Consider the following 26,508-nt stretch of genomic DNA (forward strand, 5'->3'; position numbering starts at 1 on the left):
TGTAGATTGTAACAATATAAGTTTCATAGAAAAAAGAATGGCCTTCTTTTGCCCAAGGATGAATAAGAGATCCAGATGTTTCTTTACTGAAATCTGTTATAGTGAACGTTTCTCAAGGTTTATGATAAACCCCATGGTCTGTGTGTTTCCATAGCAACAAGAGTGGAGTGCATGTAGTGCTTGAGGGTAAAATCTACAATAATGAGCCAACCATGCTTGTACTTGAAACTCAAGGTTTGTTTTTTTCCCCGTTTTGGCGAGTTCTACAGAAACACTAAAAGGTTATAAAAAGGCAGTCATGAATGGTTAAGGGATTTTATTTTTTGTTGTAAAGATAGGTCAGAAGACCTTTTGTAAAACTAAAATTCAGTGAAGCTTACTTATGCAATCTTTAATTTAAGGTATAAAAAGAAATCCTACCAAAATCAGTTTGAAGATCAGGCCATAGACCATTTTTATGTTCATATAATATGATATATTATATAAACTTATATTTTAAGTAATTCCACTTCTTTCGGTCTTGAAAGAATTATAAAATACCTGTAAAAGGCAAATTCATTCATGACTCTCAAAAGAATTAGAAAATGCTTCTTTTTTATGATTATGTGTCTTTCTACAGTTGTTTTTTAAAATGGAAATAAAGAGAAGGGATAAAACCCTATACAATCAACCTGCTTCTAAGAACTTGACCCCACCTTTATAACACCAAAATGGAAAAGTAAAGCATTTGCTTTCTATTCACTAAAGTCTGGATTAATTGATATCAAAATCTTGCATATATTTCTCCTTATAAAGAAACAAACAAAAAAGCAAATAACATTTGATATAGCAAATACAAAACAATGACAACTAGTTATCTGGTTAAAAAACAAAGAACTTATTAAACATTTTAGCTAATGAAATCCAATGAGCTAGAAAAGTATAGTTGCTACCTCTCAGATCTAAAATGTTATTCTTAAAAAAAAAAAAAAAAAAAAAAAAACTTATCTCATAAGATTTTTTTTTAAATGTACAAACATAATTACAACTTAAAAAAACAGATAAGGCTCACTGTGTACTTATAAATTTCGATCATAGATGCTTAGAAGACAATCATTTGTGAGACAAAAGCATCATTTTCTATCACTTAAGAATGCTAATTCTAACATTCTTAAAGCACAAATACCTGATTATAGTGAAGGAAAAATTCCTGGACCCAAAGCCTATTTATCATATAAGGTTAGTCCCAGAGAGATCAAATGGGAAGGGGAAAAGAATATGTATTTACATAGTACATACTGTATGTCAGGTGATGTGCCTGAAATTTTTAATGAATATTCTCTCTTTGGATCTTTATAATCCTGTGCTATTTCCATTTTACAGCTGAAGCAAATAGAAGTTAAGTGACTTGCCCAGTGTCACACAGCTAGTGTCTAAAACTGAAAGTGAACATGAGACTTGCTGACTCTAAGCTCAGCACTCTATCCACTGGGCCACCTAGCTGTCTATATATTTTGGAAGTTTTCTTTGGCATCATTTTTTAATCTTTAAAATAACTGATTCAAGCAAAGACAATATTATGAAAACTATATAAAATTAATTTGATTGTCCTTTTTAATAAATAAAACATCAATTAGGTATTTAAGCAATTAAAAATTTTCAAGAAAACAGACTGAATTTTTACTTTCATCTTCTAAATATAAAGTTTCTTTGTCCTTTCTTAAAGAAAAAAAGAGATCACTTAGTTGATATAGTGTTCATAATACCTCTCAAATTTAAACCTATTACCCAAAATTAAGAAGGGGGGGATCATAAAGACCTCAAAACAGCATTTATTTTTCTCAGTGCAATACTCTATAAAGCTTTTATTGACAGATTCCTACTGGTCTAAAGCTTCCTGCAGCCACTGATGTTCTTGCTTTTTGAGTAATGTGTAAAAATCATGGGAAACCTAGACAAAAATCAATTCCACATTTGCTTTCCATTCTTCATTAATTTAATCATCAAAAGAAAGGTAATAAATTTAAGAATTCTCTTCCAATCAACCCTAAATAAAATTTAATAAGAGATGGTAATCTATGAAAAGAACATCAATGAAACCTTTAAAAAACACCAAGAAGACTAAAAGGAAGTCACAAGGGGACATAAAGTGACAGATTGAGGGGTACTGCTCTAAAGTTACATAGCACTCATATTTTTTTGTAGAGTCGTTAATACTATATAGCCCATTAGTAGACAAAATGATTTTCCATTTAAGAGAGTACATTTTGAAATATCATAATTGAATAAATGTTTCTATCATCCACACAAAATTATGTTGTTACAACATATATTGCTTGGAAGTTTCTACACTTATTAGCTTATAAAACTAACCTTTATCCACAACACTTAGAAATTTTTAAAAGTTTTTTTTTTTTTAATGACAGTCTGAGAGCCTTAAAGTTCTTAGATCCCAAGTCAGCTGATGAGAAATTAATACAAAACTCCACCCACTATTTCTGATGCAAATCAGAAGACCTTTTGGGCCTCCCACTTTTTAAAAAAAGAACTTAGGAAACAGTTTCCTATATCAACTCCTTTCTTCAAAAACATGCAAGTGTTGGGCAGCTAGGTGGCTCAGTGGATAGAGTACCAGCTCTGAAGTCAGGAGGACCCGAGTTCAAATGTGACCTTAGACATTTGACACTTCCAATCTCCATAAATTTTCTCTAGGATTTAGCAAATATGAAGTTTAATATTATTACTCTAATAGTACTGATATAATTTTTTTAAAGTTGGCAATGCATTGCCCAGCAGTTCTCAAAGGAAGACATAAAACTAACCACTATAAGGAAAAAAATGCACCAGATCACTAACAATTAGAAAAATGCAAAGATGGCAAAGGGAGAAAATTAGAATTGTTGAAAGGTCCAAAGGAAAACAGACACATTAACATTTTACTGGTGAAACTTTATAGGGAGAACCTATTATGCAAAGTAATTCTGCATTATGACCCAAAAGCCAATGAACTGTTCATATTCTTTGACCTATTAATAGCAATAGTAGGCTCATATCCCCCCCAAAAAAAAATCAAAAAAGAGGGAAAGGATCCCTAAATACAAATATATTTACAATACCTCTTTTTTGTAGTGGCAAAGAACCAGAAACTGAAGGGAGTGCCTATCAATTGGAAATAGTTGAACAATTATTGTATTGGATATGAATTATTATGTATCATCTAACAATAGAATATTATTATGTCATAAAAACTGATAAAAGGGATGAGTTCAAAGAAACCTTGGAAGAATTATGAGTTAATGTATCATGAAGTCAGTAGAATCAGGAAACTCATCTACATAATGATACTATAAAGATAAACAATTCTGAAAGACTTAAGTTTTTGATCGATACAATGACCAGAATCTAATGATGATCTATACTATACATATTCTGACAGAGATCAGATTCAATATGCCAAAAAAGAAATATATTTTTGAACATAAACAATATAGATATGTTTTGTTTGACTATGTGTATTTATGCAAAAAAAATTTTCTTTCAAATTGAAGGGGTTGAATAAAAAGAAAAAATGCTTAATAATTGAAAACTGAAATGCAATATAAAAAGATAATACACTGTTTTGTGTTCTCCAATTCCAAAACAATGTTTGTATAATAACATTTAAAAAACTTATCATTATCATACTTGACAAAGATAAAAACATACACTGATAGGAATATAGCAAACATTTTAGTAACTTTTTTATTGATAAAATATTTTAAACCTGTATATGACATACAACCAATTCAACTGAGAATACAACTTTAGACTCAAGATATGACAAGATAAATTAGTTTAATATACAAGGGAGAATTACCATGAATGTTTACATAAAAATTAGAAACTTTTTCTTGTATTTTCTATAGGAAAATGAAAATATTTCATTATTCAGTCATGCCATAAAAACTGTCTTTAACACATGCTTGATGCTTTAGGTTATTCTATAATTTGATCTTCAAGTTCTTTATCAATCAGTATCTGCTAACAAAGGGATGTTATACCATGAAAATTTAAAGGAAAACATGAAATATGAATGCTCAAAAATCTACAGCAAAAATATTGTTCAGATCAAATGGAGATACATAAGAAAATATACTTGCTTTTAAATTTTATTTTTACAAATGTAAATCTGGATGAAAAGTGGCAATAAAAACAAATATTATTAGAAACACTAACCAACTATGATGTTTTGTCATAATAATATTTGAGGGAAAGAACTAAATGAAATAATGCCATTTATTTAAAAAAAAAAAAAAAGTCCAACTAGTTTCAGAAGATATAGAACAAGTTGTTGACAAATTACCACATACCTATATGTTTAAACATATGTTGCAAAACTGATTGGGCACAAATTAATAATCCCCAAATGCCCTGTTTCCTTAGCTTCATTATCTAAAATTGGGAGAATAATTTTAGTTGATTGCTTTTTGAAAAAGTCCAACCAGTTGAGTTGATGTTCTGTGCTTTTCTAAACTAATAAACTAGAAACAATTAAAATTCACCAACTCATTTCAGGGAATCTACTATGTGTTACCAAATTTTGCTTATTAGTATTTCCATAAATCTTTTTACAAGGATTAAGTGATTTTGTGTTCTGTGTGATCCTTAACCCACCAAAAGATTTACAACTAGAATAAGTAGACAACACAAAGATGCAACAAAATTAAATTGATTTAATTGGTAGGTGTCCCTATCCCATTCTTTCTTGTGCTCTGGAACCCATTCTCTTTTTAACAAGCTGCCCTTCATTTTTTAAAAATAGCTTTTTGTTGACAAAACATATGCATGGGTAATTTTTCAACATTGACCCTTGCAAAAACTTCTGTTCCAACTTTCCTCCTCCTTCCCTCCACCCCCTTCCTTAGATGGCAGGTAGTCTCATACATTAAAAATGTTAAAGTATATGTTAAATACAATATATGTATACATATTTATATAGTTGTCTTGCTACACAAAAAAAATCGGATTTAGGAAGAAGGTAAAAATAACCTGGGAAGAAAAACAAAAATTCAAGCAAACAATAACAGAAAGAGTGGAAATGCTATGTTGTTGTCCACACTCATTTCCCAGTGTTCTTTCGCTGGGTGTAGCTGGTTCTGTTCATTACTGACCAGTTGGAATTGATTTGGATCCTCTTACTGTTGAAGAGAGCCATGTCCATCAGAATTGATCTTCATATAGTATTATTGTTGAAGTGTTTAATGATCTCCTGGTTCTGTTCATTTTACTTAGCATCAGTTTATGTAAGTCTCTCCAAGCCTCTCTGTATTCATCCTGCTGGTCGTTTCTTACAGAACAATAATATTCCATAATATTTACATACCATAATTTATTCAGCCATTCTCCAAATGATGGGCATCCATTCAATTTCCAGTTTCTAGCCACTACGAAAAGGGCTGCCACAAACATTTTTGCACATACAGGTCCCTTTCCCTCCTTTAATATCTCTTTGGAATACAAGCCCAGTAGTAACACTGCTGGATCAAAGGATATGTACATGACAACTTTGTGTTCATAGTTCCAAATTGACCTCCAGAATGGTTGGTTTCGTTCACAACTCCACCAACAATGTATCAGTATCCCCGTTTCCCCACGTTCCCTCCAACATTCATCACTCTCATTTCCTGTTATCTTAGCCAATCTGAGAGGTGTGTAGTGGTATTTCAGAGTTGTCTTAATTTGCATTTCTCTGATCAATAATGATTTGGAGCACCTTTTCATATGAGTAGAAATAGTTTTAATTTCATCATCTAAAAATTGTCTGTTCATAACTTTTGAGCATTTATCAATTGGAGAATGGCTTGATTTTTTATAAATTTGAGTCAATTCTCTATATATTTTGGAAATGACTGCCTTTCATATTTGATATGTAACTCCTTATGTATATTAACACACACACACACACACACACACACACACACACACACACACACACACACACACACTTTCCCTAAATAAAATGTAAGCTTCTTGAAGTCAGGGATTGTTTCATTTTGTCATTGTATTCCTAATTCATTGCACAGTGGTCTTATCATCTAAATAGATACTTGCTGCTTGTTGAATTAAGTACAAAATCACTGATAATGTTTTCTCAGATTTTTGTTTCCTATGAGAAGGCAGTTGGGTGGCTCAGTGTACAGAGTGCTGGGCCTAGACTCTGGAGTTTAAATCCAGCTTTATGCACTCAGACCATGGGCAAGTGACTTAACCTCTCTTTCCCTTAAACCCATTGGAGAAGGGAATAGCAAACCATTCCATTATCTTTGCCAAGAAAAGCCCACATATGGTATTGGTATGCCATGGTTCATGTGGTCACAAAGAATCAGACACAACCAAGAGACTAAACAACAAAGAGATATAACAACTTAAGATGTATACAAAGCTTTACATATAGAAAAGGACAGAAATCTGGAATTACAAAATGCAAAATTTATTTTTAAATATTACATAATAAACATTAAGCCCATTTCTTTTTCAATCCATAGTATTTCACAAATTATAACTGCTATGATATATGCTATCTTGAAAAAATACAATCTCCAACCATCAGCATAGATTTACATAGCACCTTTACTAGGAAAAGTTCAGTTTTCCCCACATATTTTAATGTTATCCTTCATTTGCATGTCTACAAAATACTTGTTGGAAAGAAAAAGTGGTACATACACTCAATCCACCATGAGTCACAAATACTCAAAGACTTATAAAGTTCCAGTAACACTTCACTTTTATTTTTTTTTTAATGGTAAACTACTGAAAAAAATTAAAACAGAAACAGAATTTTCTAGGATGGGAACAAATGCCTTCTGCTACATGTACCATGCTAGCATGTTAACAACAAACAAAAAATGTTATGTTATCTATTTTATTATACACAAATAGAGAGAATCACATTCTGTTTCTGTTGCCCACAAGCAACTCAAATGGAATTTCAATTTAAAAAAATTTTATGTCAATAAAAATGCTTATGTTTGCACACTGAGAAGATACATGGCTCAAAAGGCAAAACAACAGACTGAATGGTAAGGAGTTAGCAATTTTCATCTCAATTTTGCCAATGACACACAAATAAATGTGCTAATTATATAACCTCTGCCTTTATTTGCCTAATGTGGAAAAAAAGAGGCTAACAACTCAAAAGATTATAAAATATAACTACTGATGCCTAATATACTTTGCCCATTTTTTGTTTTAACAATTCTATAATTATTTTATTACCTAAATAGAACTTATTAAACTTCTATGATCCTTTCCAATTTTTCAAGATCCTGTGGGAGGAAAAAACATTTTATGAGTTTGAGGAAAGTCACTTTCACACATAATACTTTGGTTTGTGACCCACATAGGAGGGATCACTTAACTGAATGTAGGGGTCATGAAATTATGATTATTTTAATTAATAATATATGACTTGCATACTAATTTCATGTACCTATATACTTGCAGTTGCATAAAAATAAATAGGTGAAAGTGAGTTGCAAGCGGAAAAAGTTTTAAGAAGCTCTGTTTTAAATGAACCATTTTCCCACACAACAGTCAAAAAGTTGGACCTCAGGTTGTTTATCCCTGAAAAATTCATGAAGCATGTGCTCAGCTACCTCTCACATTCCCAAAAGTTATCATTTATTGTGAGATTATAATATTGGAAGATTTAGGAGCAAAAGATTTCCAAGCTCGACAACATTTTATTTTACAGATGAAGAGACTGAGATTAAGAGAAGTTGAATGACTTGACCAAAATCACAATGAAAATAGATAGCAATAGATAGCAAAACCAGTATTAGAATCCTGGTCTTCTAAACTCCAAATAGGAGGCAGTCGGGTGGCACAGTGAGTAGAGCATTGGACCTGGAGTCAGGAAGATTTGAATTCAAAACTAGCTTTAGACATTTACTATGTGTGTAACCCTGGGAAAGTTAAACTGGACAAGAAAAAGGCAAAGCACTCTAGTATCTTTGCAGGAAAACTTCTTGGACAGCACTGACATACTATTGTGCACAGGGTCACAAAAACTCGGACACAACTGAACAATCAACTCCAAGTAGATCACTCTTTTTACTGCATTCATTTAATAATAATAATAACATAAACAAACTAACATCTATTGTCTTAAGGTTTACAAAGCATTTATATACATTTTATCTCATGTAATTCTCACAAAAACCTTTAGAAATATGTGTTACTATTACCCAAAATTCTACAATTTTTCTGAGACAGAGAGCAATTATATGTACTAGATCAAAAAACCAAGTTATCTGAGATCATATGTAAATTCAGGTCTTCCTGACTACAGGTCCAACATTTTATCTACTGCACCACCCTAGCTTTCTCTCATTACATTAAGCTTTACATTACATTAAATTTAAATGGACAAATTGATAACATCAACTGTAGTATTACAGGATGCTCCAATACAGGAAAAGTAATATGTCAAAATTATTCATCAGTGAGCTCCTACAACTGTTTAATCTCACAAGTCCATGGTTCAAGGTATTATCTAATCTATATGCATGCTTATAATGGGGGGGGGGGGGGGGGGGGGGGGGGGGGGGGGGGGGGAGAGGGGGAATTCACAAAATTCCTAATATTTCAGTCCAGTTTAGGTGGGTTCTTCAAGTCAGCAATATCAATCACTACAGAGGGTAATCAAATATTGGGAAAGGATTTATAATACCAACACTGGGAATACATAGATGGGTAAATCTTGCTTCACAAGCAAAAACTGATGAAATACAAAAAACAACTTGTTTCCTTAAAGTTCACTTTTATTTTTTTCTCTTTAAAAGTATTTTTAAAAATTAATTTAGAACAAATACAAAATAGAAAAAGAACAAAACAAACCCTGTCATGTGCACGAATAAGAAAGGATTCAAAATATAAAACAATTTCCTTCTCATGAAAGCCTATATAAAAACTACAACACACTTTGTTTAGAACTGTCCATCTTTCCTTCAATTGGAGAATGGATGAATAAGTTATGGCATACCAATGTTATAGAACATTATTGTTCTACAAGAAACAATCAGCAGGATAATTTCAGAGAGGCCTGGAGAGAGTAACGTGAACTTATGCCGAGTGAAATGAGCATAACCATGAGATCTTTGTACACGGCAACAACAAGATTATACTATGATCAACTCTGACAGATGCGGCTCTTTTCAACAATAAGATGATTCAGGCCAGTTCCAATGGTCTTGTCACGAAGAGAGACATCTGCAGCCAGAGAGAAGACTGGATATTGAGGGTGGACCACAACATAGCATTTTCATGCCTTTTTTTGTTGTGGTTTGCTTGCATTTTGTTTTCTTTTTTTTCTTTTTGATCTGATTTTTCTTGTAGAGCAAGCAATTAATTGTATAAATATATGTGCCTATATTGAATTTAACATATTTTTAACATGTTTAATATGTAATGGATTACTTGCCATTTAGGGAAGGAGGTGAAGGGGGGAGATCGGAACACAAGATTTTTGCAAGCGTCAATACTGAAAAATTATCCATGCATATGTTTTGAAAATAAAAAGCTTTAATAAAACAAACAGTTGTCCATTCTCTTTGCTTCTTTGTAGGTTTTCTTTTGTTCTCTAATGTGCACTTTTCACTTTATTCTTTTTTTCTCATACTACCTCCCCCAAGGCGGCTACGATTAAGCATGAATTATATATGAATATATATATATATATATATACACACATATATATATACACACATATATATGTGTGTGTGTGTATATATATACACACACAGACATATATACATACACACACAGACACACTCCCACATATCTATAATCATACACATATCCACACACATGCATTCATATACATCTATGTAAGATTGTACTATGTTTATTTATCCCATGTTTCTCTGAAGGCACATAACATCTTCCTTTGTAAGTTTACATCTTTCCATAGTTTTCTAAATGAATTTATGGTGCAGTAGATACAGTACCAGCCCTGAAGTCAGGAAGACCAGAGTTCAAATGCAGCCTCAGACAATGCCTAGTTGTGTGACTATGGGCAAGTCACTTAACCCCAACTGCCTCAGCAAAAAAAAAAAAAAAAAAAAAAAAAAAAAAAAAAAAAAAAAAAAAAAAAAAAAAAAAAAAAAAAAGAAAGAAAAAAAGAAATTGTAAATTGTATTTCATTTATCATAAACACAGCTAAATACATTTTATTTAGTCTACAAAAGATATTCTCACATATCTATGGTTTTCCATATAAACTCTCTGTGCAAAATTTTATACTAAAATCCCCTATGGTCTCAATTGCAAATCTTGATCAAACTTCTATACAAAATCCACATCCTATCCCCTTCTAAAAGCCTGAGTTCAGTTTTCTTTCATTACAAAACTTATCAACGTATCTTTATTTTTATCTTATAATTTGCCCAACTTTACAAAAAAAAAAACCAAAAACCAAAACAAACAAAAAAACCCCAAACCCTAGACTATTTCCTAAACTGTCACGTTTCACATTTTAGGGGTTACTTATTATTTCACAAGTGTTAAATGGAAGGAATAAAGGCAAGGGCATTTTTGATGATGCCATATTAGATGTTGCTATCATTATTTGAGGCATTTCAGTGAAAAATTAGATTCATTTAACACAACCACAAACTTTGTTGTGAAATTCAAGTCAAAATTATCTTCACTTGACTACAATGCCATTAAGATAGCTTTTAGGCTGCTTCATAATTCTTATTTATTCTTCCCTAAATGATATCACAAACAACTGAACTACCAATATAAAAAACAAAACAAAACCTTGAAAATCACTCATTATTTGTCCTACCTAATAGTTCTTTAAATAATCTTTCCCCTTTTTCTTGACTCCATTAAAGACAAGGGATAACTAACTATGTGAAGACAATTTAAGACTGACTTTCCATTAGTCACTCAAATATAATTCAACTATAAACTGTCTGGAGACAGTGTGATATAATGAGAAAGGTCATTGGCTATGGAATGAGAGTACTTGTTTCCCACCTATGTTCTATTAATTACTACCTAAATGACTTCCAACAAAACAAGTCATTACCATGGATTCCCATTCTGTAGAATGAAGGAACCAGACCAGATGACTTCATAGGTCCTTTTCAGTTCTAAATTCTATGAGCAATCCTATGAAACATGGTTGTGTGACTTCTCCCAGGGGTTTCTGGTAAGCACATAAGTAGACTTAGAAATGGTAATCCAGAGAATGCCAAGGATTTCACAGCACTGTGAGGGAGAAAAGAGTCCAGGATTTAGACCATTCAAATCCTAGTTTGGCTATTTACCTGTATGAGCTGGGACATGCCTAAAGGTTACTTTTCTGTAAAATGAGGGACCTGAAAAAGATAACCTCCATTCTGTCTTCCAACTCTAAATCTATGACTCAAAGATGCTTCACAAATGGATTCCAACCAAACTTTGCAACTTTATCATATTTTTTCCCCAGTACCAGAAGTTTCAACTAAAATGGACAATTCATCAACATATGAACACACATATATAATGTTGTGCCTCTTTATATCTTTGTTTTTGTGTTGTTTCCCTGGAAACAACTTAGTGCCCAGCCTACTACATTCCTGTTGAAATCCTATCCACCCTTCAAGGCCTTATTCAAATAAATATTATTTCATCCATGAAATCTATCCTGATTCCTCTAATTCTGGAAATTTTCTATTTCCTAGGAACTCTTAAAACACTTTGTATCCCTTTTATTTACTTATGTTTTACTTTATGGTTTCTGTCTCACTAAACAGAAAAATCTTTTAATTATTTACCTTAAGAAGCACAATCTAGAGTTTGGTTCTCCACACACAGCCACACACACACACAATTAGCACCTGGGAGTAGCAAATATTTTTTGAAAATAAATTTATTTTGTCTTTTGGGAAGGTGGGAATGGCAATCAGGATTAAATAACTTGCCCAATCACATAGTTTGTAAATGTCTGAGGTCACATTTGAACTTGAGTTCTCCTGACTTTAGGGTCAGTGTTCTATACATCGACCCACCTAAATGTCCCTAAAAATAAGCTTTTAAATGATAATGAAAATATTTTCTGGGAATTTTACACAATCACACACGTATTGCATGTGTGCACATACATACATTTTCAAGCTAAAATGTGTAAAGAATATAAATGCTTTCACACTGTGAATAATACTCAAGTGAGTGGTTCTTTCAAACTGAGATTGAGGAAAAATTAGTCAATACTATGTTTCACTAAGCTGTTTTACTGGTAAGAAGTATTATGGATGAGTTGATTTAGAAGGATTTATCAGCACAATAATCATAGATGACCTGTAGAGCAATTATTTCCAAACTTTTTAGTCATATATCCCCAATATATATTTTTATAGATTACATATTACTAATGTTACATTGTGAAAATATATAAAACTAGCAATTAAAATAATGAAATAAATGTGTTATTAACAATACAAAAAAAAAAAGTTTTGCCTAGTTAGAGGACTTAAGAAAAGAATGTCCTCCTATTGTGGTAAAGGTCAGGTGTATGTGGGATTAGAGTCTGATTCTAGGGGAAGAATGTTTGCCGAGACATCTGTTTGTCTGAGAAGTGCCACTGTTGCAGTGGAAGTCAACAGGGGAAAGAGAAAAGTGGCAGGTTGTGACTACCATGGCCTAAATGACTATGCTGCTCATAACTCTTAATATTTTCTCTGCACATTCCAAGGAAATGTTACACACTCTCTAGAATATACACACAGACAGATACAGACACACCCTACTTTGAAGACTATTCCTTTCAAGAACCTTACAACTCTAAATTACGCAGAAGACACTGGGTAGTTACTGAAGAAAGAATAACACACTACTCATCTTCAGGAGTTTACAATTCTAATGGATTATACAAAATAACCACACGTAATACATCTTTTATCAATCAAAATGAACTTTAAGTCACTAGCTGTTCTTTAATATATAAACTTTTGTAAATAGTTTCTCAAATGATCTCTTCTGCAAATTCAAGTAATCTTATATTAAATGGGGTATGCATAGTAGGACATTCTCTGCTCTTGTCTATAGATTCATTTAAATGTTTCAAGCTAAGTGAAAAGACGAGTAGCTATAAGGGAGACAAAAGGACTCTACCCCTTCCTTACACTGCAAAATTCATTCAATTGACAAAACATTTTGAAAAAACATTTAGAATGTTAAGGAATTGTGCTAGGTGCAAAAACAAAAGAATTCCTGCCTTCAAAGAAATTATATTCCAATGATTATTATCAAATATAAGAAAATTCAATATATGTCTTCTCTTTAAAATTTTAATGCTATTTTTAACCATTCCTAATAGGAAAAAAAAAATCTGGCTAATGTATTTTTCATCATTCTAGTTAATGTCCAAGGTTATCCAGTAAATAGTACATCATAGCAAGTAAATTACTTCATTTTAATGCTTCTAGATCCCAAACAACTGATATTTTAAAAAATAGAGGAAGAGCAAGATTACAGATGAAAACAGATTATTTTGTAGCTTTCAGACAACCCACATCATGTAATAGAAATTATTTTCAAGTTTCCCTATCACAGAGAAACAGGATTTAGAATTCTACTCTCTGCCGGAAAGCAAATATAAATAATTATTTAAAGCACAATATTTAACATTTATAATATTGGGAAAACAAAACAAAACAAAAAACTCTGGTAACAGTATTCATATTAGATTCCCTCATTTTTAAAGTTCTCTACACCTATCTAAAGAGATTGTAAGATCTAAACACTCTCTTTGGGAAAAGGTATCAAAAAAACCAAGTTCAAAAGATAACATAGCTACTAATCCTTTTTTTTTTTTTTTTTTTCAAATTATGATGATTTCAGAGAGTCAAGGCTTAATTTACATTTAATGACATTTTGTTGTCAGGTTAAGAAGAATCTAAAAGACTATTTTCTACACAAATTATAATTGTTAATTTTGTTTTAAAATTTGAATCGGATAATCTTATTTTCATAAGGAAATGCACTAGAATAAATTCTGAACATTGGTACAAAAATAGCATAATTCTTTTTAGGCCCAGTACTGTTCAAAAGAATAATGGTTTTATAGCCAGAGGTCATCTAGCCACAGAGTTTCTAACAAGAAGAGCCATATACACAAACCAGATTAAAATGTAATTGGGAAATATTTAAAAAAAATAAAAATACAATAAAATGTAGATAACATTACATTTTAAAAGATAATATTAAATTTAAAAAATAAAAAAAATTACATTCAACATATGGCCCACAGGAATTCTTATGTACAGATCAGTGGACCCCTGTTTGGAAATTGAGAAGTGAAGTACTTGCCCAAGTTCAAACAATTAGAATTCTGATTCCAAACCCGGGATTCTTTTTACTCCACTAATTTGTGTCCAATAAGACAATATTTTACTCATTTTATTTAGTAACAGTCTTCCAATTTAAAGTTCTACTCCTACATGGTTTCTATACACTAAATGACCATTTAGTATATGTTCTTTATATAGATAAATTTATAATCCATCTTTGATAACTGACTATAATTATGAAACCCATTTTTTTTTTTTAATCATTTGAAACCCAGAATGACAGATTCTTCATGTCTCTGTATCATCCTTTCAAACAGCACAATTTTGTCCAAAGAATCCAGCCAACATCATTAGCTAAACAAGCAACAGTCCACAGAAGCATATCTAACTCCTAGATCAGGGCTGTCTACTATGCCTCCTAATTGATTGAGGTGAATTAAATTCTTATAAGCTTATAACTGATAATTTTGGGAAATAAAGTTCTCAGGTTATATGTATAAAAAAGTAGTTACACTGTAAAAAACAAAACAAAACCCAACACACACACACACCCCTTTTTGGCCTATCTGCAATCAAATTTGCCTAATAAGACTATTTTTATAAGGGAATAAGTCATCTTAGTTGCCCTTTATCAATAATAGTTGACATTATATGGTCATTTAAAGCTTGCAAACTGCTTAAGTGCTGTTAAATGCCAAAGTCCTTAAATACAAAGATTTAACCAATATTATGGTTTTACAGCAACACACACAAATGCTGTTTTCAAATTTTAATGTCAATTTCCATCCATATCTTGATTAAAGCAAAACCAAACATTTGTTAGATTTTAGAAGCTTATTTTAAAAAATATTCTTATACAAATTTAGAAAATTCTAAAGAATGTACAATGTAAAAATAATAAGCTTTCAGCTATTATTTTCTATTTTCAGAAGGTATTAACCCTGATAAAGTAAAAGGCCAAACAAAATTGAATCTTGATTCTTTTCATAAATGTATATTAAAAATTATTAATAATTTATATTTATGAATAAAAATCTTTAAAAACTGGTAGAAATGCATTGATAATTTTAAGAAAAATTTAAATTATAAAACCTAAGTATTTTTTAACCTTTTCTTTGTAAAATAACATCACACAATAATCTAGGTAATTCATTAGTATTCTTTCAACAGACATTCATCAAACACCTACTGGTAGTAGTAGACATTGAGAGATTATATGATTTAAACAAGACAGCACCTGATCTCAAGAAATTGACTATCTAAGGAGGAGGAAAGGAGAGAAGTGGATACAACATGTATAAAAATCAAATTGGTTTAAGAGTCTTCATTACTGTTTCAGCACTGTTTTATTTTGCAGTTTTTGGAAAACAGTATAAGGACTTGGATTCAAATTCAAGCTTTGCAACTTACTTATGTAATCTTAGGCAAATCATTTTCCAACTCTGGTCCTCAGTTTCTATGCCTGTAAAATGAAAAGGTTAAACTAAAGGAACTCAACCTTTCCAGTTCTAAATCTTTAGGAGGAAAAAAGAATGCTTCCTGAGGAGGAAGCATCTGAGCTAGGCCTTGAGGAAAATTAAAAATTTCAACAAGGGAAAATGTGGAAGAAAATATCTTTTAGAGGACACACAGGTAGAATAATTCAAGATAGAAACAGGTCATTATTTAGTTTCACTAGAATGTTAGAAAAGACGTAATATGAAAAGAAGATTGGAACTGCTGTTTGGTTGTCTTGGCCAAGGGAAGGGGTACTGTATTTTATCTAATAGATTTTAGAGAACCACTAAAGCAAAGTTTTTAACCATTTTTGTGTCATGAAAAATCTATGGAACCCCTTTTTATAATAATGTTTTTAAATATATAAAAAAAAATAAATAAAATTGCAAAGGAAAATCATCAAAATGTTTGAGAACTCCAGGCTAAGAACTCCTGACCTATAAGATACTATTCAGAAAAGTAGCCTGGTCAGACCCATACATGAATATTATTTTGGCTATGTAAAGGATAGGCTGAAAGAGAAGAAACTGGAAGCACTGTAACTAACAAAGATAATTACAACACTTCAGGCAAACAGACTCCAAGCAGATTCACTTCTTTTCTCCAATTAAAAAATATGTACCCATGTATGCACACGTGCACACACACACACGGGAACTTTTCATTCCTAGAAGTAACACCCTCTATAAATGCTCTACAACCAGTTTTAGAAAAATGTCTGAGGAACTGAGAAGGTGAATGACTTGCCCAGGGACCTACTAGTCCTACTAGTATGTGTCAGTGGAGTATTTCAATACAGGTTTTGTTGACTGAGAAGCAAGATGTTTATTTTCTTTGAGAAGTTGCCTATTTTTACATGGATAGTTGTGATATCATCTAGAATCTGCTGATAACACTACCACCACCACCCCTACTCCAACTCATTTATATTTAAACTTTTCACTTGAAGTAAACAAAGACAATGCAAACTCTATGCTTCAAAATTCACTCAAAAATTTATTTATCACTATGTACTATTGTATATAGGGGAAAGTAAGCTATTCTTTTCCAATATTATGGAAAAATACTTGTCAAAGGGAGTGGAATGTTGGTCAGGGTACCCTTTCACCTATAAGAGAGTACTGGCACTGAAATATCCTAGATGCTGAAATTTCCTGAAGGTATTGATACTGAAATAATGTCATTTTTTTTTTCATGCTGACACTCCAGTTCTTTTTCTTGCCTTTTCTCACATATTCCCAACATTTTATAACTGCAAATTTTAATTTCTATAGATTAGACTTCAAAAGGGTTATTAGTAAACTACTTCTAGAAGAGTTGTTTGAGTGCATATTAATCATTTTTGATAACTACCATTAAAAAGTATCTCAGACAGAACTCAAAACCCAGATCTCTTGTTTTACTGCTACTAAAATAAGAAACTGAGAAAATAAGAGGCACAATTTGTGGGTCTGGAAAGAATAAAACCCAAAATTTTAATGATATGCTCCAGTCTTAACCCTATGATATATTTTTTAAAAAAGCTGATATCTATATAGCTCTTTATGGTTTTTAAAGTACTTTAAATCACTATTACAAACAATCCCATTAAGTAAGAAGCTCACATATGATTATTTCACCTATATAAAGAAACAGATGGATGGAGTGATTGTAATTGTTAAGTAATGATCTAGAAAAAGGAACTTCCAATTCAGTACTATCCATTATAAATAAATGCCTTCCAACTTTACCTCTCACTATTTCTCCACTCACACTCACATTGTCCACAGTGGTCTTCTTGTGGCCCTCAGACACTATTTTTCTTTCTTACCATCTTATCTACACTGCCTTTCCACATAGTATGTCCCCAGTGCTTCTGCTTCTTGTCTATTCAAATCTTTCCCTTACTTAAGTTCCATATCCACCATGTTTTCTCTCTTCCAACCCATATTCTACAAATGCATTATGTGGAAAAGCAGCATGGCAAAGTGGCCTCAAAGGCTGAAAAGCCTGGATTCAAGTTCTACCTCTGATACATATTTGTAGCATGATCACATGAATGTTACAACTCTTGTGCTATAGGCAGCTCTCTTAAATCTTTAAGTTGCAATCAAGGTTGGAAATTGTCTTACTGATAAGTAAATAAACCTTTTAATTTCCCTATGTCTGAAAATTTCTTAGTTCAAAATTGAAACATCTTTGATTCCTTCTTTTATTTCCTCTTCCTTCTATCCATCTCTAAAGTCTGCTGCCAAGTCCTATTGATCATGCTTTTACACCTTTAGAGTTCTCCCTGTACCTTCTTTGTATCTGTCCTATGTATTTTTATTCTATTTTACATCATATGTGTTACCTAATTTCTTTCCCTAAATTTTAAGTTTCTTGAGAACAAAGACTATATGTTATTAATTTTTATGACCTCTTTCCCAATGTAGCACAGTATCTTAGATATTATTGATATTTAATGAATATCTGTTGTTGAAAGGTATATCAGATACATGAGTCTAAAAATGTCAAGCTAAGGAATAAGGGCATATTAGGAAATACACGTATAACTGGAAAACTACTGACGCAATAGTGTGTAAGGTAGAGACCAAGTGAATAATGCTATAACAATAATGCAGTAATAAGTCCCTCAACTGATGGTAATGTGGAAATGGAAAAAAAAGGATGATTAGACATATGTTTATTAGCTATTTATGTGGAAGAAAAGGTGAGAGATAGCTTCCAATTCTGAGCATGAATAACAAGAACAAGTACAAACAGCTAAATGAGAAAGTTAAAATTAGGAAGGTCAGTGTTTGCAAGAATACTTTCTATAAGTTGCTAGTATCATTTAGAAATAATAGCCTCTCATTTATACATTACTTTATGGTTATCAAGTCCTTTATGTACATTCTTCCCACTGATCTTTGCCACAATTTCCTGGAGTAAAGGATTAAATATTACTCCAATTTTACAGATATAGAAACAAAGGTTCAGAAAAATTTAGTAACTTACCTAAGCTCTCAAAGTCATCATGTACAGGCAGCTGGTCTCTAACCCAGATTTGATTCCTATCTTAATTTTTTTCTTTCTACCATATTACATTGTCTCCTACTTAAACTCTATACCCCATAATTTAGCACTTCATATATAAATACAGTAGGTATGAAAGAGAAATTTTATGCAAATAAGTTTTTTTTAAAAAAATTAACTAATTCTGCAACCTTTTCTAAATGTTAATTCTTAGTATAAACATTCAGGCATTTTAAGCAACAAAATACTCCAAGTTTTTAAATTAGCACTTATGTTTTATATAAAAGTATTTATAATTTATTTTAAGTATTTATATTTTGTTTTACATTAAACTTCCACACCAATGCCAGAATCTCTGACTGCTGAAATGACAAAGGACTTTCATCACCTTTAACATGATGTTTCAATTCAACAGGTCCACAGACATTTATTAGCCTTTGCACATTCCATTTTAATCTTTTAGATGAAAAAACAAAACCAAAAATAAAGCTAGCTAAGTTGATATAACAAAAAAGAACACCAGACTTGAAATCAGAACATGTGAATTCAAATTCTGGCCCTTCCACAAATAACTGGAAGATCTCAGAAAAATCACAACCTTTTTCATACCATTTTCTATCTGTAAGGGGGAAAAAAATATGTCAAAAACATCTACTTCTAAAATCCTAGATGGTAGAGTGAATAGAATATTGGACACCTGGAGTCAGAAAGACCTGAATTCAAATTCAGCTACGTGAATAGCCAGATCACTTAACTTCTTCATGTCTCAGTTTCCTCACCTGTAAAATGATGAACCCCATGATTCATGAAGACTCCATGGCTTTAAGGTCCCGTTCAGCTCTGAAACTACAATTCTACGGTTTCCACTTAAGTTAACTTTTTAACAGTCATAACACTGAACTCAGATTGATTTATCCAAGCATGAGCTATTAGAATAAGTGATTATTTCAACATCACAAATAGTTATATTTATATCAATTCAGAAAAGTCACTAATTCTATTTAGAGTAACCTGAAGTTCTCACTTAAATATAATTGGCACCTCAATGAGGCAGCAGTAAGGAAGGACTGCTTGCTTACTTCATACATCACTGCACTGTACTAGCATTTTGGGATTATACTAGGTTATCTACATAAATATAAGGAGAAAGGGGTGGGGGCTGAAGAGGAGGAAGAGCAATGGTTTTTGTCAAAGAAATACTTTTCTTAACATGTCTTGAACCTATGGTCACTATAACTTTCAAAAACACAACGTGAAACATATATATTGCTATTTTTCTGGATTTAAAATGAGGTAGATAAAATGAGATAACACACAAACAGGTCTTCCTAAACACACCACTTGCTCTTTTCCAAGAGTCTTAGATCAAGTAAAGTAACCTACTCAATTTCCTTATTTAAATATTGCAGAACACTGTTAATTCTGCTATTTCTAAGGCATATGTAATTTTTAGCTTTTAAAAACTTCTTCAAAACCTTAGAAGTATATCTGTAACGTCACTATAAAAAGCCCTTTTGATTTAAAATTCTGTATTTATTTATCTTTCCAGATTTACAAAAAAGGGTTAATTTTTGCAGCAATACTCCCCACTCCAATGTCTTGTTTGCAACCTAAAATGAAAGGAAAAGGGAAAAAAAGCAAAGGGAAGAAAAGCAGAGCACACAAGAGAAAGAATATTACCACCTACTTTGCTGGTTATGGATTATTTTGAAAGACCTAAGAGGCAAGGGAAAGAGTTGACATGCAGAAAGGGAATAGGGGTTAATGACCTCAACTGGCACCATCTAGATTAATATTGGTATTAGGGGGGAGGGGGAAATTTATTTACACTGCAGTGTCTGGGAGCAAACATGGCTGCCCCTACCCCCTTTAAATCTGAACAGTCTTCACTTCCTCACAAAACCCATAAAATGATGTCCTGCCTTCTACCGATTGCTCACCCTCCACCCCACCACTCTACCCCGAGTTACAACGTGCAAAGCAAAAACACATCCCCCACTTTCACACAATAAAACCTGTGCCTCCTCACTCCAGAAGGATAACAACACTATCTATAACCACTAGCCTTTCTGGCCACGACAGAAACGGCAGGGAATACACAAAAATAGGAACAAAAGGCTTTCCCTTGCTAACACTTCATCAGTCCCCAAACCCCATCATTTCCTCCCACGCTCAGGGTTTATCAATTCCTCATCGTTCACTTAATTTCCTTCCCTCTCCTCCACCCCACCTCTTCTACCCCCGCCCCCCAGATGCCAAACTCCCCATCCCTTTATGCCCACTCCCTCAATCCCTTCTTGTAACCAGCCTTCCCTCCACTTCCATTCCTTCCTCCCTCCCACGTAAGCCCTCCGCCGCCTATTCCTTTCCCCAACCTCGGATACTACTCGCGAGGGCCCCTCCATTTCCCTGCCCTCCCCTCTCTTTTTCCTCCCCCCTCCTCGCAGCCCCCTCCCTCTCCCCGCCCCCATCCCACCTCCTCTCCGGTGGCCCGGCCCAGCCCCACTCGACCTCCTCTTCCCATCTCCCGCTCCCAGCCCCCACCAACAGCCTCCAAGCCAATCCGCTCCTCCCCACGGGCTTTTCCTCTCCGTTTCTTTCCTTTTCTCCCTTCCCCGCCCCCCCTTCTCCCCAGTCCCACTCGGGGTCAGCCAGCCCCGGGTGGGTGTGGGCGTGGGTGGATGCCCGCCCCGCCTCGCGCACGGCGCCACTTTACCTTCAGTCTGTTCCATTCTAACCCCCCGGCCGTGTCAGTGCGATCACAGGAGAGACACGGGGGCCCAGAGGGGGGCCGGAGAGCGGGGCACAGCCGAGGCCGAGGGGGGAGGAGTCGGAGTCAGGCCAGGCCGCATGAATCCCCGGCCTAAATTTCCTCCACGCCGGGTGCCGCTGCCATCGCGGCCCGAACCGTGGGGCCGCGGCCCGGACGGGAGTGGGGGAGGGGCAAAAGAGCTGCGGGAGGGGAGGGGGAAGGGAGGGGGAGGAAAGAGGGGGGGTGGGGTGGCTGCGCAGCCGCTGCTGCCGAAGAAGAGCCCGGGGCGAGCGGCGGGGCTGGCGGCGGCTGCAGAGGGTCTCGAGGACTCGCTCGCTCGCTTTCTCGCTCTCCCGCCGCGGTCTTCTTCTAACCCCCCCCGTCCTGGTCGTCTTCTTCGCCTTCGCCGTCGTCGTCGTCGCTAGCTCGTTCGCTCGCTAGCTCGCTCCCGCCGCCGCCGCCGCCGCGCACAAAGCACCCCCCACTTCTCTCGGGCAACGCCGCCACCGCCGCCAAATCCTCACGCGTTCATTGGCCGAGGGGTGCGATGCCTGTTGGGAAGTGTAGTTCGTAATGGGGCGGGAGGGAAGGAAAGAGAGAGAAAAAAAAGGAGGAAGAAACGAGTAGAGAGGGATGGGGTGGGGTGGGGGTGGGGAGAGAGAGAAAGGAGCGTGTGAGATTGGAGGGAGGGAATAAACGGGAAAAGGGCAGAAAATGAACGTGTGAGGTGAAGCTCAGCTATCAAAGCCAGGGAAAGGGATGATGTAAGAGAGGAGACGACAAAAAAAAAACTAACCAAAACAAAAAAAAACCCTAGATGCAAGGTTAATGTCTTGGAGAAGTAGAAGAGAAAAGGTTATTTAGTATCCCTGCTTCTCCCAGAGGATCAAAGACTGATCCTCTTTTTTTTTTTTTTTTTTTTTTTTTTTAAGGGTCTCGTCTCCTGAGGACACATTGTAGCTATAACCTATTCTTTGATAATTAAAAAATAGTGGGCAGCTGAGAGATGAAAAGCATTGTAATAATGTAGACTTATTCTTACTGTGTAGTGCCGAAGATTTCTGGGTAAGTGAACTGTCAGTGTAGAAACATGCATAGTTAAGAGCTTTGGGGGAATTAAAAAGAATCCCAGTGCCTTCTTGAACTATGTCTTCCCTTTAGCACCTGTCACAGAATATAAGTCAATAATGCTTCTGTGATCCGGATAGTGTTTATTTGGGATTTGAGCTTTAAGGGACAATCTTTCCTGTCCTCCATCCCCTCCTAGAAATGGAGTGGATTTGCCAGTTTGCAGTTCTTAGGTGGCAAACATTCTACCACCTTTCTCTTTTCAGGAAGGCCTGCGAACATCTCTTCTAGAGATCTAGGCCTCTACTGACTCTCTTCCTGCTGTAACTATCGACTCAGAGACTTGTGGGTAATGTGGAGTACGTCAGCATCTCTACTATATCCTGGACTGCTTGGGGAGCTCAGAGTTCAGAGAGTTCCATGCTGATCACGTAGCTTCTTTCCAGTTTGTTTCTCAGTGTGCCTGAGCTGTCAGTGCCCTCTACTGCTTTTTCTGTCAGACCTTGTCAGACCAGTTGCTGTGAGAGCTTCTGTTCAACTACCTACCCATTCTCAAATGTTCTTACCTCTCTATGAAAATTATAGCACACACAAAAAATTCTTTTCTTTGTGATAAGTTAATAAAACCTTGAAATACCATGCAAGTTAATTTTATTGACCATAATTAGTGGAACAGTGTCTGGAAGCACTTGAACCCCAAAAGTAGTCCAAAAGGACCACAAGCAGCATGTACATAAGAAAATTAGTTTTGGTTGCCTCTGAGTATGAAGAACAACATTGCTGACCATATTTGAGAACATGTTCTGATGTATCTGCTACTGTTACAAGAATTCCTGGGTTAAAATAAGTGTCTTGAACACCACCCAAACAAATTAAATGAAAAGTTTCCTCCATTTTACTTTATTCAGAGAAGTACTCACTATTTGATATTATCATCAAGAACATGAAAATCTAGAAATAGAAGTGGTCTATTCATGTAGCAAAAGTAAGCTACTAATGTATTTAGTATCTGTGACAAAGAATGCTTCCAAATCTTTGGATAGATCCTCCTAAGAAAGATTTATATAAGGATAGATGTCTTTAGATCTACATGTGAAAGAAATACTCATGTCAATGAAGTATTGAAAATACTTAGATTTATAGATTACTGGGCTTCTGAAGAGCTCATCCCCTTTAAACCTTAGATTCATGAAAGAAGATAAGGAATAATCAATATTATTGCAATAATTTCATCAGTGACTTTGTTTCTATTATCTGTATTTTTGGAACTCCAATATACCTTGTTGTACCAAAGATTAAGGGTCAAAAAGTATCCTTAGGATTCAAGGCAGATGAATAGTGGTTAATTTGGTTGGTTTGTTGTTCCTTTTGGGTTTGAATGCCTGGTACTATTCTATTGTGATAAATATTGTATAGTTTTTAATCCTTAATCATTGGTATCACAAAGCATATTGGGGCTCAGAAAATGCTAATTGATAGTTTGCAGTTTTTTGACTAGATGTGTTAATTTCATCAATATAGTAAGCTCTCAATACAAAGCTGTACTTGTTTTTGCAATATATAGTATTTCAATTGGGCATGTAACTAAAAAAAGTTAGAAAAAGAACAAATTAACTCCCCAATTAAATGCCAAATTAGAAATTCTGAAAATCATGGAAGAGATTAATAAAAATTGAAAGTAAGAAAATTATTGAATAAAATTAAGAATTGATTTTATGAAAAAGCCTACAGAATAGATAAACCTTCGGTTAATTTGATTAGAAAAAGGGAAGAAAAAACCAAATTACCAGTATCAAAAACAAAAAAAGGTGAATTTACCACCAGTGACGAGGAAATTAAAGCAATAATTAGGATTTATTTGGTCAACTGTATGCCAATAAGTCTGACAATGTAATTGAAATGGATATTTACATAAATATAAATTGCCCAGATTAACAGAGGAAAAAATACTTAATTCAATTTTAGAAAAAATAAATTCAGGAAAACATCAATGAACTCCCTGTGAAAAAATCTCCAAGGCCAGATAGCTTTACAAGTGAATTATTTTTAGAGAGTTGACTAGAACACTGAGAAATGATTTGTCAGGGTCACACAGCCAGTATATGTTAGAGGCAAGACTTTACCCTAGCTCTTTCTGGTATCTGAGCTAGCTTTCTATGTACTATATCATATTGTCTTTCAATGGGCAATTCCTCTTTACACACTCAGTTATTTGCTACAAAACTACTTTTTAAAAAGCAAATAAAAGGGATAACCCAACTTCTTAAGAGTTGCAAAATAGGGAATTTGGGAATGATTATGGAAGTAATCTTTTGCCGATAAAAGAATAGGAAATAACAGATAATTTTATTTTTTTTCATATTTAAGAATAACAGGCTTTCAATGCAATAACTTATAGTCCTCAATCCTTAGTATCTTATAAATTTCTTAGGGGGCCATAAACAGTACCTTAAACAGCAGGATGGCTCCCATAATTAGGGTGAAAGGGATTATGGAAAGGAAGAAATTTTTGCTTATATTACTACTTAGACTAATAAAAAATTTCTGTTCTAGATGAGAAAATGTATCTCTCATTTCTTTGAAGAAGTGGGAAAATATAGAGAAATACTGGATTTTACTGGATCTAATTTAGTTGCTGTATTAGTTAATTTTGCTTAACCAATTTTCTTTGTAAAAGCTTAGTATGGTTAGGGAAGTGAATGCATAACTAAAAATCATTATCACACTCTGAGATACCACTACACACCTGTCAGATTGGCTAGAATGACAGGAAAAGATAATGCAGAATGTTGGTGGGGATGTAGGAAAACTGGAACACTGATACATTGTTGGTGGAGTTGTGAACAGATCCAACTATTCTGGAGAGCAATTTGGAGCTATGCTCAAAAAGTTATCAAACTGTGCCTACCCTTTGATCCAGCAGTGTTACTACTGGACTTAGATCCCAAAGATATCTTAAAGAAGGGAAAGAGACCTGTATGTGCAAAAATGTTTGTGGTAGCCCTCTTTGTAGTGGCCAGAAAGTGGAAACTGAGTGGATGCCCATCAGTTGGAGAATGGCTGAATAAATTGTGGTATATGAATGTTATGGAGTATTATTGTTCTGTAAGAAATGACCAGCAGGATGATTTCAGAAAGGCCTGGAATGACTTACATGAACTGATGCTGAGTGAAATGAGCAGGACCAGGAGATTATAATATACTTCAACAACAATACTAAATGATGATCAATTCTGATGGATGTGGCCCTCTTTAACAATGAGATGAACCAAATCAGTTCCAGTAGATCAGTAATGAATTGAACCAGCTTCACCCAGTGAAAGAACTCTGTGAGATAACTATGAACCACTACATAGAATTCCCAATCCAATCCCTCTATTTTTGCCTGCCTGCATTTTTGATTTCCTTTATAGGTTAATTCCAATTCTTCTTGTGCAGCAAAACAACTGTATGGATATGTATACATATATTGCATTTAACATATACTTTAACATATTTAACATGTATTGGTCTACCTGTCATCTTGGGGAGGAGATGGGAGGAAGGAGAGAAAAAACTGAAACAAAAAGTTTTGCAAATGTCAGTGCTGAAAAATCACCCATGCATATATCTTGTAAATAAAAAAAAATTGTCACATAAAAGCAAAAGGCATTAACAAAACTTAAAAAAAAAAAAACTTTTAAATGTGGCATCTGAAAGATGCTCACATACTCTTAAAACTTGGGAAATTCTCAAACATGACTAAATGACAGACCTGACTCTAGATAAATAGATTTTATTATAGGAGGCAAAGAAAGCAAAGGAGAGGGGTTGGATCAGGGGCTATGATGTTTTCTCTTAATTTCAAAATGAGATTGCTTAGTCTTCCTTTTCTGGTAAATATAGTCATAGTAA

At 34.1% G+C, this 26,508-nt stretch overlaps 1 protein-coding gene and 1 long non-coding RNA gene across 11 annotated transcripts in view; one reads left to right on the top strand and one right to left on the bottom strand.

Annotated features, from left to right (window-relative positions):
• Positions 1-21,580, bottom strand: part of NSD3 (nuclear receptor binding SET domain protein 3) — a 140,799-nt gene extending 119,219 nt beyond the window's left edge. For all 9 annotated transcript variants that reach the window (XM_031950699.1, XM_031950697.1, XM_031950698.1 and 6 more), the window contains exon 1: positions 21,511-21,580. The gene's annotated coding sequence lies outside the window, so the exon portion shown is untranslated. The remainder of the gene's footprint in view (positions 1-21,510) is intronic.
• A 421-nt stretch (positions 21,581-22,001) lies between these two features.
• LOC116421406 lies at positions 22,002-23,253 on the top strand. Of its 2 annotated transcripts, XR_004231755.1 has the most exons (3): positions 22,007-22,088; positions 22,479-22,611; positions 22,881-23,253. It is a non-coding gene; the product is annotated as an uncharacterized LOC116421406 (long non-coding RNA). The 2 variants fall into 2 exon arrangements; XR_004231756.1 differs by lacking the exon at positions 22,479-22,611 and having other exon boundaries at positions 22,002-22,088.
• Positions 23,254-26,508: the final 3,255 nt, after the last annotated feature.

The sequence above is a fragment of the Sarcophilus harrisii genome, chromosome 2, assembly GCF_902635505.1.
Source record: "Sarcophilus harrisii chromosome 2, mSarHar1.11, whole genome shotgun sequence".
NCBI classification, from domain to species: Eukaryota; Metazoa; Chordata; class Mammalia; order Dasyuromorphia; family Dasyuridae; genus Sarcophilus; species Sarcophilus harrisii.